Source organism: Lathyrus oleraceus, chromosome 4 (genome assembly GCF_024323335.1).
Source record: "Lathyrus oleraceus cultivar Zhongwan6 chromosome 4, CAAS_Psat_ZW6_1.0, whole genome shotgun sequence".
NCBI lineage: Eukaryota > Viridiplantae > Streptophyta > Magnoliopsida > Fabales > Fabaceae > Lathyrus > Lathyrus oleraceus.
This window is the reverse complement of record NC_066582.1, coordinates 8083182-8096060: the sequence shown is the minus strand read 5'-3', so window position 1 is coordinate 8096060 and position 12879 is coordinate 8083182.

The window sequence follows — 12879 nt, the reverse complement described above, 5'->3', positions numbered from 1 at the left end:
TCAGAGCATGCTTGATATAATAAAGCTTAACTTCACCTTAATTGCCTATGGACATAGAAATTAGGGTAGAATGATTAAAGGTTTTCTCACCAAGGACTTGAGAGAAAATACCCTTGAGAACTGGTAGTAATTGATATTTGTTGATGCAATAGTGACTCAGAGTTGTTACAGGGATAAATCACACACCTTCCTTAACATTGTTCCTCATACCTTATAAACCCTTATTTTTTATTATTATTTTCATTTGCCTTTATTTTTATAATTTTGAATTAAAAAACCCCAATTATATTTTTTGTTTAATTGAACGATAAATTAAACTCAATATTAACTTGCAGTCATTGAGATCGACATTCGGGGAATTTCCCTTTTATTACTATAACAGGCCAAATAGTACACTTGCTATTTTTCTGATCATGGATCTCGTTTATGGAAAATCAAGACATAATACTTGTAACACTTCTCCATTTCTTGACTTGGTGACAAGGAAGATAAAATGTGTTACTAAAGAGGTTAATGTTTAGTGTTCTTTTAATTGGTAAAAGTGTATTACTTGTTGCTAATGTTCTCTATCCAAGATGTGTCTGAAAAGGTATTGTTGTTAATGATGTAGGTTATCTTCGACAAGAAATACTCAAAGTTTATCAAATTAAGGATTAATCAACCTAAGATGAGAAAATGTGAGGGAGGAGCAAGATTACTATCATGATTGAACATGATTAATAGTCCAAGTATTTGGACAGTCATCAAGTCAATGATACGCTTGGGTACATTATTAATAGCATTTTCAAATAATTGTACAAAGAGAAAAATGGTAAAGGTGTTTTGGTTTTGTTTGTGTTTGTGGCACTTGTTGTGTTCATTTCAACTTTCATTCAAAAGTTTCTCGTGGAATGCTTGTGCATCCTCCGTCTTTCGTACGGTGAGGTAATATCCTTTCAATCTTTTTTCTTATTTAGTAGGTAAGTATTGCTTTTACCTGTTTATTTTCAAAGTTATATGATGTGATATATGTATGATATGTGTAATATTTGTTCACTTCCAAAAATCTCAATGCATCCATTGTGTGTTTCATTTCATATGTCTATAGTCACTTTATACTAAATATCATCATATGTGATCTGTATCTTTTGCCATATCATGCTTGCTCTTGTGTTTGCATGTTAATTTCTTTAAAATCATCAAACCATTGCATATGCATAGGTCTCTTATTCATTAGTCATGCATAAGTAAATTTGAATCATCAAAAATCACTTTATTAGTCATAAATGTGATATTTGTCAAGTTTTTGTCCATAATGCATCGAAACATGGTCATATAGGTCGACGCATAAATTTAAGCTTTGTATTTGTCAAAAATTCGTTAGAATGTGTCAACACATTCGTGGATAGGTCGATCTGTTGAATTAATTTTTCAATTGTGGTTTAAATTCTTCAGTATGTGCCAACACATAACCTTAATAGGTCGGTACTGTAAGACCCCAAATTTGAACCTAAGATCCTTCATGCTACCTCATCATTTGCATTGACTTTGGGATCACACCTTAGTATTCTCCTTATCCCCTCATTCATTGGGTTTGTATTGGGAGAGATCACCAAGCATACTTTTGATTGTCTCATACTTTATTTTCCTTTGTTTACTAACTAAAATTCCAAAAATATGTCTAGTATAGTTTCATATCTTTTGTAGGTAGTGTGTGCATCCATCTGTGCCTTATAAACCTCACATCCAGGGTTTGAGACCCTCAATGCAAGAGATAAATCAAGGAAAGGTTAACATTGGTTCTAATCATCATATATGAATCCCCATGTTCTTTATTTGTCAATTTGATCAAGAATTTATCAAGAGTTTGAAGCTTTTTTGTCTTGGAAAACCTAATTCATCTGGGTATTTTGTGTGACTTCCTCGGTGTAGCGGTAAATTCATGACCATTAAGTTATAGATAAACTTAACGTCAATAAAACCAGAGTCGCCACCGCGCTTTTATTGTTTCCAAGGGAAAAGGGAAAAGTACGAACAAAACCCAAAGATAAGAAGTTTTCAAGTCAAACTAATAAAATGCCAGAGATTACAGGTAAGAGGGTTGGTTACACAAAGGGCAGGTGTTAGCACCCAAAGTGTCGTAGGTACTCCTAGGGAGCCCTTTTTGTGTGTACATGTGTTTTGGTATAAAAGATGTTTGCAATAAATAGACTATGGGGATGAGAAAAGAATTCATTAATTATATTTTTGTGTTTTACAAGACCTTCGGACTTGTGCCTACGTACCAACATAAAATGAGGGATCAAAACATCGTAATTCGTGGTAACAATTTCAAAGCGAGTGCATTGCTTTTAACAAAAGTTTAAGTTTAAGAAAAGGCAAAAAAATCCTAAAAGAGTTTGAATGGATGTTGGTTCTTTTTCTCTTTTTGAAATTTTAAGTCAATATGGTTAGATTTATTTACAAGTTTGATTAAGAAAAGAGTTTGAAAATGCAATGGCATAAGGCCAAAGTTTCTAATTTGCAATAAAGTCTAAGCTTAGAAATCACAAGCAAAGAAGATTTTTTTTAAAGAAGGGAGAAATTTGAAATTAAAGAAGTGGGAGGAGATGAAGAGACTAATCCTAAGCAAAAATTAAAAGTTAAGAGTTGAAAAGATCTGACCAATGGGATGCAATCCAACAGACAAGAATATCATATAGAAACCCAAATTTTCCTTGGACTTTAGAATCAAGCAATATCAATACACAAATAGCAAGATGAAGAGCAAGGAATCAAATAAAGATAGCCACATCCAAGCTTAACAACTTCATGATCTTCTTCATAATTTCCCATGTAACAGATAACATAATCCTTAAATGGCTCAGAGATAGACATTAGACACAGGTTCAAAGTAACAGCTTCAATAAGACCATGTAGCAGATGAACTCAAATGGGATCTCAATACTTGCATCAGATGAAAGTTCACTTCACAAGCACTTGGTTTCAGAAAAGTTGGCATTGGCCAAGTCCTTTTGCATAGGGAGTGTTGCCTATGGACATAGTAATTAGGTTGAATGATTAAATGTTTTCCCACTAATGACTTAGGAGTAAACATCCTTAAGAACAGGTAATCAATTATCTAAAATACATTGTTGCACTGTGAGTTCGGAATTGTTACATGATTGAATCATACACCTTTCTTAGCATACTACTGATATTTGTCATCATTGAGTAAGTAGCCAATAGCTAGCAGTTCTTCACCTTGAGTTTTTAGTGGTCCAATTTTCCGATCGGAGCCTGCCATATTGTGTTTGCGTTCAGGTCATCTTTGGTCTGCTTAACTAGACAACATGTTTCGGGTTTGCCGATTTGTGTTGGTAGTTGTTTTGAGGAAGGTGCGACGAATTTTCTAAAGTTGTCTAGGAGTTTTAATCTGGATGTTTTTCTCCTTTTGTATATTCTCTTGTGTTTCTTTTTGGAGTTCTGGTGCTTTTTACTTATGTTGCTCTCGTAGACTGTCATCGGATGGTCAATCCCATCAAGCTTTCGTTCTTGAACATCAGTTCTCGAGATTTCAAATTTGTTGTTAGTGGCTGCACCGAGGAAGGTTCGAGTGTGTTGGTTGATCATGAAATGCATAATAACTATCTAACTAAGTTTGAATTAATACACAACATTTTATCATAAATAACCTGGTTTTTTTCTTCATTATTACTAAAAATTACAAATTTAGTGAGAGTGCGACGACGGTTGTGGATGGGAGTGATTCAGTGTGCTGTGTGTGCATGGGAAGGAAGAAAGGTGCAACGTTCATACCATGTGGACACACTTTTTGTAGAGTGTTTTCAAGGGAACTGTGGTTGAATAGAGGGAACTGTCCCCTTTGTAATCGTTCTATTATCGAGATTCTAGACATTTTCTGAAACTCATTATTACCCACTTTCCCCATTCTCTAATTTTCTGTTTTTTAAGAGGTGATATTTCATTTAAGGTAATAATAGTGCATGATTTTTTTCTTTTCTTTTTATGAGTAGTTAAATCTATCATTGATAGGGGGTGTCCCTAATTCAGATTTGTAATAATTTTGAATTACTTTGTTCAATAACAATAATTTTTATTATAATTGATTTGTTCTCATGACTGTTCTTATTGCTTTCTCTGTCAAACAAACGGAGTTTGATGTATGTGAAACAATTTGGCTGGAAAACCATTGTTCATGATCTTCTTGAAAATATATCAGAGTAGATATCACTTAGGACTAGGGATATCCTATAATAACCAGATTATTCTTGATATAATAATGCTTAATTTCATCTGTGATTTTCTATGGACATAGTAATTAGGTTGAATGATTAAATGTTTTCCCACTAAGGACTTTGTGAAATTCTGGTGTAGTCAGAATTCAGATGTTCTACTCCAAGTCATGACATCTGATCTAACATTGTACCTAATACAGCAAGACAGTTATTAACCACTGTACTAATATGCACACGTTCACAGATGTCACGACATCTCATTTTATGTCACCCTAGAATGGATGAACACCTGGTTATGTGCATCAGGAAGAAAGACTCAACAGAGATCAATCCTAGCAATCACTTCTGTTGTTTTCTTACACAGTTATCAGCATGATGTCTTACTGTTGATTTTGGACATCATCTGTTACATTGTTCCAGTGTGTTTGTCTTTTACTTGTATTTCCTGAATTAAAGGTTGAACACGTTAATCTAATTTCCACTTATTAGATTGCTAACAGCTAGGCTATTTGCTAGGTTCATTAATTGTAGGTTAGTAGTTGGTTTCCTGGATTTTAGTTCAGCTATTGAATCCCTGAAGAATAGCCTGAGAAAAATACCGAAACAGAAAAACCAATCATCCTACACTTTAGCACATGCTGTTGGGAATGAATGTCACAACATTCAGTTCGACAGTCAGAACATATGTTGATTCTGTTATGTTCCTGGAAACAGGCTGTGCTAAGTTTGCAGTACTGTAAAAGACCAACTAGTCTCTACTTCAGTATCAGCCTTCAGTATCAACTGTCAAAACATCCAGTTTAACAGTTTCACAATGATCCTTCGGCCAGGTCTGTTATCCTTGAAGAGAACAGACTTAAATAAATACTGAACTGAACCTAACCTGCTTATTGTTCAGTATACGCTGTCACTGATGAATGTTACAACATTCTGATTGACATTCAAACAGAAGGCTATATACCAGGTCTGTTATCATCTTGATAAGCTGACTGGAATACCAGCTGAGTTATGACAGTAACAAAAACACATGCAGAAGGAAAACAAACACAGGAAATTGTTAACCCAGTTCAGTCCAACATGACCTACATCTGGGGGCTACCAAGCCAGGAAGAAGATCCACTATCAACAGTATTAATTCAGAGTTAAACTCCCCCGTTTACAACTCTTCACTTAATCCCTACCTAATGCAATCTATACCTAGGAACTCCTAGATAGAAACCTCCAGTTTCCATTCCTATCACTACAAATACAATGTAATGTTAACACACCTTGAACTTGCTTCACAGCTTCATTCAAGAACAAAATCACTCTTGCCTACAGGCTTTGAGTTACAAATACTCTCAGCTTTTACTGTAACACCCTTCTAAAATACCCCAAATGTTTAATTAAAATAACAAATATGTATCAATCAGAGTAATTATGCAGTCAAGGGTGTCACACAATATTTCACACCATTCAACATAATAACTGTCATGCTCTTTTATTAATCCAAAACATAAACATTTGCATAAACCGCAGCGGATAGAAATCTCATCAATCATGTAAAACATGTAACATATTACATGTAAAATTATTCAACAACATAAAAACACAATTAAAATGTTCCCTCCCGATGTTACATCTATCAGAGCATGACCCACTAAGGAGACTACACTAGACTCCAAGTATTAGCTTCTACTCAACTCATTGCTCGTTACCTGAAAAATAGTTGTAAGGGTGAGTTCCTCAATCGATATAATAAGCATTATAAAATATCATGTAATGCTAAGTAAATAACACATTTCATCACCCAAATCAGATTACACATTCAGTAACAGCAATATCAACTCAATCATACTCAACATCAACACAACACACAACACACAACACACGTATAATACTGGAATACATCCATTCATATTATACGTCATACATCAATTATGCAATGAGACTCCATGCATGCGGTACCGACTATTTGTGAACATATAGTTCACCTCACCGTCCAAATCCAGGCACGGCTACCAAGCCCACTAGTCCCACTCATTTGAGACCTAGTGACTCACTCACTAATTCCTCACCATGGGAATTAGCTACCACCCCAAATGGGCCATGCTATGCACGCTAATCACCTAGCATGCAAACATCAACAACAGTCCAAAATGACTAACTCACTAATTCCTCACCATGGGAATTAGCTACCACCATAACGGCCACAATATGCATGCTAATCATCTAGCAATGCAACATCAACAACAAAATCCACAATGGACACATGCTCACACTCTAAGCCATACAACAGTCCATTCACAATTGCATACATAACATGTACATTCACAACATTATGCATACCATCAAACATCATCAACACATGTATCAAAACATCATATCATGTCATATAATCAACCACAGTATTAGCACACTCTACTAATACCTATACTGCTCAAAACAGCGGGAAATAATCCCTACCATATCACACTCTGATATAGGCAACCACCAATTAGGCACACAACATTTAAATTAACAATTTTTCCACACTGCAACAGTGTTAACCGGTTAACGCCCTGGGTTAACCGGTTAACGCAGGCAAAACACGCTTACTGCCCAAAACTTATCAGTGTTAACCGGTTAACGCCCTGGGTTAACCGGTTAACGCAGGAAAAACAACACTAATTCTCAATTCGTAACAGTGTTAACCGGTTAACACCCTGGGTTAACCGGTTAACGCAGACAAAACAACAGTTCCTGCGCTAACACAAAGCAGAATGCAGAATTCTCCGCATTTTCCGCCGTTAGAGGACTTCCGGACCTCCGATTCCAATTCCGTAAAAAGCTATACGTTCAGGAAAACACGACTCACACAATTACGGATTCAATTTCAGTTTCAACACAACTTATCCAACACAATTATTCAGCATTCAACAAATCCCAATTAGGGTCAATTCAACGGTTTATCACTACCCATTACATGCTAACCCATAATACCCATTAAACGACGATAAACCCCCCTTACCTGATTAATCCGACAATTCTTTGAGCTCCAAGCTCTTCTCTTCTCCAACCTTTGCTCTCTGGTTCTTCCTCTTGCTCTGCCTCTTTCAGCCGCTTCTCTGAGTTTCACGTGAAAACCTTATTTTCCAAAATGAACTCTTTTTACTTGTTCCATCTTATATATTTTTTTCAAATAATTATTATTCCAAAATAATAACAATAATAATCCAATAATATTTCCAATTAATTAATTAAATTAATAAATATTATATTAATTTAAATTAAATAATTAGCCTTATTTCATCGGGGTGTTACATTTACCACTGAGAAACACATGGTAACCTTCCCACAGGTGGGGAGGTTTACCTCACACACACCCCTAAATTTTCATTCTAAGAGGCTTACAAAAACTAGGTTACAATATGCTATTTATAACCTAATCACCCAACTGGATTTGGGCCTTTAGAAATCGCAGCAGACTTGTTCTTTGCTGTTACAACTTCAGCAGAAAAATTCTGCTACAAACAAGGTCTTCAATCCTAAAATCTCTCCATATATATCTCCATATTTAGAGCCTATATATATTCTGATTAAGTCTTTAAGACCTCCACATGGGAGTTAGGATATTCACCAAATATCCTTACTAATCCCAGAATATATACTGAATTAATTAATTCAGTTTTCTACACATGTGCGATGTCACAGACATGATGTTGTGACATCGTACATGACATGTTGGTCCAGATGTTGAACTTCTTCAACCCAACATATTAAAACAACAGAGATGATTACATTATTTGTTTTAAAAAATTAATGCCAATCCTAAGGTACTAACAATCTCCCCCTTTGGCAAATTTTAGCTAAAACAAATAAACATTACACTGGACAAAACATCCCAATATGGGTATGCTCTTCATCTCTGTCATTGACTCCACCACCACAAACACCAAAGTTGGTGTACATGAGGAAGTAGAGGTACACGGATCAGTTGTACCAGAACCCTTCCCCTCAACAGGAGAGCTTCCGGAAGAATATGTAATGCTGAGTACATAGATAATGTAACTCAGATCACAAGACACAACTGTCCTCTTAACTCAGATCACAAGACACAAGTGATATACCCAGTTGGTGGATTTTGTGTCTGACACCAACTTCTGTTTGCTACCACAGTTAGCTTGCTTCTGGTACATTCTCAACCCCAGGACTGTATTTCTCTCCCCCTTTTTAGCTAAACATTTGTAAAGGCACCCCTCACAAAACCAGATCCAGGCGCAGCTTGCCCAAACCTTAACAAACCCCATGATTCTGAGGGAATGGAGTGTTTCTCTTGTGAAAAGAAGAGGGCTATTACATCCTTTAAATAGTCCAGCCCGTGCTTAGGAATTAACGGTAGGAATAAATGCTTGGTCAAGATTCATTAATTTTTGCTGAGAAACAGTCAGAGAATCACCAACAAAATCTCAGACTATCTTTGAATACCTTTTATAGCTCTTGACTGTTTCTTTTCCAAAACAGCAGTTCCAGTGCATGGAGACTATTCCATATATGCAGTCAGACACGTTGCACGCGATGTCTTAACATTCCACGCGGCTTTTTCCTGCATTCTGCCAGTATTCAACATTTCCCAAGACCCCTGTCATACCTCCAGTCGAGACTTGACATCTGGCACTGCTACAGCCAAATTCCCACACTTCGGCAGATGGTTACTCCCCCTGTACCACACAGCTGTAGCCATCAGGCTTATTCTGATTTATCAGAATTGGACACATCACCCTTATAATTCCTAATGACTTTAAGATTCAGAAGGAACTAACAGCATTGTCCAGGGCAATGTCATGACATCCGGTCAGACATTCTTCTGCTCACTCAGCCTTGACATACATAGTTATCTGAGAATACGTAGACCACAAGCTTGATGAAAAAACTCCCCCTGTCATGGACAACCTGCTCTCCTCTTGAAACTTGGAGGTCACACATGAGCATATCCAACACCCCAAGGTTGGACCTTCACATACTACCTGATTCAAAGAGAGTCCAGACAACTTGATGAATGGAAAACATAAGACGCATCTTCATGTCTTCAAGAGTACCCCCTCTGTTCAACCCTCTTGGCTGAACACATTCACACTCTGTGTCACTCTCTCTTCTGACCAGAACAGAAGACCCCTTCACAAGATGTTCTAACATCAGCTGGGACATCCTTCACACGGAACACCATCTGATAGTCTTCAGATATCACTGAGTCACCAGCTTGATCAAGAAGAACCCAGACATAACTTGGGACATATACATTTTCATCCCATTACAAGAGATAATCTTCCATAGATAGCTCAGAACTCCTACCACAAGCTCCAAGAGATGAATAGAAAACACCTCCTTTTATCTTCAACTTACTACTTTTCTGCTCAAAAGTAATTTGTCTCAGACTTTCCTCAAGAATAATCAGCTGCCATATGTGGATTATCTTGATTCTTCGAACTCACTTCTGAGATAGACCAAATGCCATTGATTGATTACCTCCTTCATGAATCCTCATATGAAAAAGTCAAATTCCATTCTTTGACCTCTCCACGTTTATCAGACCTCTCCCAACGATATTCTGACCTTCCAAGTGAGACTTGAACTTCAAGCTACATGTTGAACAAAACTTAGATTTTCTAAGACATGAACATGTAGCATCCTTTCTATCCAGCAACTCCAAAGAACTGCAACGAGAACGACCTTTTTGAAGTATCCAATCTACAACCCTGTAGACCCTTCTATCTCAAGTTGATGTGTCACTTCACCAACTAAGAATCTGATGTTGAACCAAATGTCACAACATTGTGTTTTGACATCTAGTTGTTGAATTCAGCTCCTTCTTCTGCCACTTGAAAGAACTTCCTCCCTTTACAGAACAAGAGTTCAATGTTCTCATAGACTTGATTGTGGAACCAAGTTTGAGTAAACAGCCTCCATCCTGCAGGTTTGCAGTTAAGTCATCCAAGCTCACACCTTGATGAATCCCTGCTTCTTCTCCAAAGACATCAGACACTCTGATGCATGAGTCTTCAGAAGGACCAGTTGGAAACTAACCCTTCAGCTCTACCAAGGATTCCACATCCTAAAGCAAGGTTGTTTCCATGATGTCAAGACTGCTGCCACTTGTTCTTGACTCCACAGTGTGCATAAGCTAATGCACTTCCTTACCTAGACCAGAAATAAACTGATCCAAGTAACCACCATCAAGACTATGATGTCTTCTTCTTCTTGTACATACCAAGGCTGGATCATGTTTCTTGCCAGGAAACCTTTTCAGAGATCATATGCTTTTGCTGCCACCAAAGAGATAGATCATAAACCCATGTACTATCGTTCCTGTGATTCTGCACAGGGTCTTGAAGAAGAGATGTTCCAACATCTTTAAGAACATCAGTTATCTTGAGCTCCAAGGATAATCAATTACATACTTGTACTTGGCACAAGTTGACATTGATCTTAAATCCTTTCCCAGTATTCCTTTCAGATACTTCCACCATAAGACTACTTTGAAAATATTCTTCTAGTGTCAACATCTTCTGCTTGCAAGCACTTCAACAGTGTTGAAAATCTTCTCAGATTAAATTCACCCTTAGGAATGAGAGAGATGAATTCTTCCTTGCACATGTGTCACACCACCACCAGAACCCATGTGACACAGGTCAACAGCCAACCAGACCCTAGGCTAACCAAATGTGAGGAGGTTAACCAAAACTCCCCCTCAAATTAACAATCATGGAAACTTCACACCAATATCCATGCATTGTACAGACATGTCTCAACATGACATACACCATCCCTACCAGTGGCACCTAACTCTATGAGGTATACCTGGACATACTCCAATCACACCAATCAGACTTCAGCTGACCATAAGTATTAGTGAAAGACAACAACACCAGTCCATAGTAGATATGCATTGCTAGAGCATACTACCTCAACCAACCTCTGAATCTTCATATTCCCACTCCTTGAAAGAACTGCCACTTCTGATCGTGGTGTTTGAATAGCAAGATTCATGGTCCCAATCCTCTTAGATGGAATAGCAGTCAGGTTACCCCATTATTGACTTCTATCATCCAGGGGACTTGTCTTCCAGTACACCTTAGTACTTCAGGGAACAACTATCCAACCCTGATCAGTCTACAGGAATAAGGCACACAGCAGGGATTGCACAATGTCACATCTCAACCAGCTCCACTTCTAGAGATCAGACTTCTAAAAGTGACCTTCTTGAGCATACACGCAGTTGACCCTACCCTAGTCAACTTAGCTCACACAGATGTCTCCTCTTCCAGGTCAGGAGTAGGTTCCAAACAAAAGTATTCCTTTGTTTGACGCCTAAAAACATCTGCTCTTCAACCAGTAGGTGCATACTTGTTGAACAGCATGTTCTAACATCACATAGAACATTAGTTCCACCATCCTGAAGAGAGAACGTCATGATGGGTGGACTTGAGGAGACTCAAGTATCTTTGACATCTTCAGTAGGTTATGATGAAATCTTGAATACAACAACCTTTCATCCACAAGAGGAGAAACTACATCAGAGTTTGAGTTTTTCCAGGTATTATGCAGCGGAAATCATAATACAACTCAACTTATGTACACACTCTTCACCAGATCAGCCTCCAAGAACGTACCAGGCTTGAATATGATTCAATACTAGCACAGCTGTTCCACACATATGTCAATTGCCAACCTCCAGAGACAGGTACACACCATTCCCGTCATGAACAGTCCATCCACCTACTTCAAGGGACCACTCAGGGAGATTACAGAACCTTTCACCGGTTCCAGCATCAGTACTAACATAACTCCTTGCAAGATACCAGAAAGTATCACCCATGGATCTCATCCAGAAACAGACAGGATGCCTGCTCTGATACCATTTGAAATTCTGGTGTAGTCAGAATTCAGATGTTCTACTCCAAGTCATGACATCTGATCTAACATTGTACCTAATACAGCAAGACAGTTATTAACCACTGTACTAATATGCACACGTTCACAGATGTCACGACATCTCATTCTATGTCACCCTAGAATGGATGAACACCTGGTTATGTGCATCAGGAAGAAAGACTCAACAAAGATCAATCCTAGCAATCACTTCTGTTGTTTTCTTACACAGTTATCAGCATGATGTCTTACTGTTGATTTTGGACATCATCTGTTACATTGTTCCAGTGTGTTTGTCTTTTACTTGTATTTCCTGAATTAAAGGTTGAACACGTTAATCTAATTTCCACTTATTAGATTGCTAACAGCTAGGCTATTTGCTAGGTTCATTAATTGTAGGTTAGTAGTTGGTTTCCTGGATTTTAGTTCAGCTATTGAATCCCTGAAGAATAGCCTGAGAAAAATACCGAAACAGAAAAACCAATCATCCTACACTTTAGCACATGCTGTTGGGAATGAATGTCACAACATTCAGTTCGACAGTCAGAACATATGTTGATTCTGTTATGTTCCTGGAAACAGGTTGTGCTAAGTTTGCAGTACTGTAAAAGACCAACTAGTATCTACTTCAGTATCAGCCTTCAGTATCAACTGTCAAAACATCCAGTTTAACAGTTTCACAATGATCCTTCGGCCAGGTCTGTTATCCTTGAAGAGAACAGACTTAAATAAATACTGAACTGAACCTAACCTGCTTATTGTTCAGTATACGCTG